The 2,500-nt window shown below is 44.7% G+C and overlaps 1 protein-coding gene across 1 annotated transcript in view; it reads right to left on the reverse strand.

Moving 5' to 3' along the window:
* Positions 1-2,500, reverse strand: part of LOC133560789 (pyruvate carboxylase, mitochondrial-like) — a 692,938-nt gene that overhangs the window by 416,231 nt on the left and 274,207 nt on the right. The gene's annotated exons all lie outside the window — the stretch shown is intronic.

Here is a 2,500-nt window from a genome sequence, read left to right on the forward strand (position 1 = left end):
TGGCATTGTCTTGCTGAAAATAGGCAGGGGAGTCCATGATAAAGTCGGCGCTTAGATGGCAGCACATGTTGTTCCAAAACCTGTATGTACATTTCAGCATTAACGGTGCCTTCACAGATGTGTAAGTTGTAAGTTGAGCCTGCGCCGTCCATGCAGCTGCATGACTTCCCTCAGAGAGTCTGGCTTCAAGACACCCGTGGCCACACACCTCCGACTTCAGGTACTATTTAATCTCACTAAAACACTAGCAACACAATAGCAGATAAGGGATTTTCAAGAATTATCCTAGTAAATGTGTCTAAAAACTTTTGAATCGCTCTCACTTGCCCTCGCCTGTTTTTTTTTTTGTTTTCTGGTCCTTCACTATCAATATCCTCATCCACAAATATTTCATCCTCGCTTAAATTAATGGGGAAATTGTCGCTTTCTCAGTCCGAATTGCTCTTACTGCTTGTTGGCTCACATTGTAAACAATGTGAGGATGTGAGGAGCCCTACAACCAGTGACGTCACGTGCACATCGTCTGCGACTTCCGGTAAAGGCTAGGCTTTTTTATTAGCGACCAAATGTTGCGAACTTTATCGTGGATGTTCTCTACTAAATCCTTTCAGCAAAAATATGGCAAAATCGGGAAATGATCAAGTACGACACATAGAATGGACCTGCTATCCCCGTTTAAATAAGAAAATCTCATTTCAGTAGGTCTTTAAATCAATAACGGAGCAGCATCTCCTCATCTGAGGCTCAGTGGTGCAATATCAAGGCCGTGAAAAACTGTCCGACCGGAACTCTCTAATAACTAAAGTGTCTTGGGTGAATAATGTAAACTCACTACAGCGGTATGTTATAGCACTTTCATGGCGAGTTTACTGACAGATATGAGAACTTTACACTACTTTATATTAGAAATGGCAACAGCGGAGGATACATTTCCAAGAACAAGAAGATAGACAAAAGAAGAAGCTTATCGACTACGGCGTTGACACGGACTACAAAGGCGGACACGCGCACATTTCAGAACTCATGCAGATTCCAAAAATAGATCAGCATATCATATGTCTTACCTTGTAAACACACCATAATAATACTCATATGTTGAAGCACAGTACAATCCATCAAGCAGTGCAGCTTCAAAGCTTACCAAAGTCGTACAAAAAATGTTCTAGGCATAACGTTAAAGTGCATTTGGCAGTTGTGGCTCCTCTATGGGGTCTTGGGGCAATAGGAGGTTAACCCCTTTACTACTGTTACCCCAGGTGGCCCTTGGTAAAGGCCTAGTACCTGACTGCCCCCTAGCCAAGGATATGGTGAAGAACTCAACGGCGGTGCAGGCGTAAGACGGTAGATGTAAGAACTACCACAACGACTGCAATGGCGGAAGAAGGCACCCCCACATCCATGTGAACCCAGTTATGGGGAAATAAAAACCCAAGTCCTCAACGGTGGAACAGGCGGAGGAGGATTGCTAAACCTATGGAGCGTCACAACGGCTGTGATGGCGGCTGAAGGCTGCAGCAGAAAAGGGTCCCCAGTCGTCTTGGACTCCATGCCACCGGACCCTGACCGGATCTGTCAAGGATCTTGTGGTGACCGTCTCTGCAACAGTCTCCCCACGTTAAACAAAGTCACGCACAAGCATCCTCCATAAACGGATACAGCCCTACTAGGAGGATTGTCATACTCATTTCGAGTGACCGCCGATGATGACTAAAAAATGTTGATAGATTTATGAGCGCCGTGTGTAATGTTCTATATTTTCAATGGAACATCTCTATCTGTGTTGGCCCTGCCATGTGGTGGCGACTTGTCCAGGGTGTACCCCGCCTTACGCCCAAATGCAGCTGAGATAGGCTTCAGCACCCCCTCTGATCTCGAAAGGGACAAACGGTAGAAAATGGATGGATGATATTGGGGTTGTTTACTACAGTCATATTACAGTCTACACAAATCTCTTATGAGTGACTGCTATCTACAGGTCACACTTATCATTTCACCATGTACCAAATAAAATACCTTTGAGGCCGGTAAGGACAACCAAAATGATTCCGTACATTAGGAGCACCGGGTTATAAGGCGCACTAATAAAAGGATATTAAGTGCGCCTTATAGTCCCGAAAAATACGGTATATGTTTATCATTACGGTGGTAGAACTGTTAGAGTAATGCACGATATTCTACCGTGTTCAAAAAAAACGGTCAAAACACAACCCGTCAAAGTCAATCAAGCGACTGACCCCGCCTTCCTTTTGACTGGCAAATGACCTTGTCGCTGCCCTTTATTAATCATTTATCCACCCATCCATCTCTCATATTCTCGCCAGTCCTGCGCTTGTGCGTTGATTGTGTTTGGCTCATTCATAATGTATGGTGACTGGGGAGGTTTTCACTGTGTCAACACGTTTCATAACTCAACAGCACAGCAAAATGGTGCAAGAGAGACAGGGCGGCAGCAAGCAAGAGATGGGGGACCAAGATAGAGGAATGAGAGAGATGAAAATAG

This window comes from Nerophis ophidion, linkage group LG10 (genome assembly GCF_033978795.1).
Source record: "Nerophis ophidion isolate RoL-2023_Sa linkage group LG10, RoL_Noph_v1.0, whole genome shotgun sequence".
Classification (NCBI taxonomy): domain Eukaryota; kingdom Metazoa; phylum Chordata; class Actinopteri; order Syngnathiformes; family Syngnathidae; genus Nerophis; species Nerophis ophidion.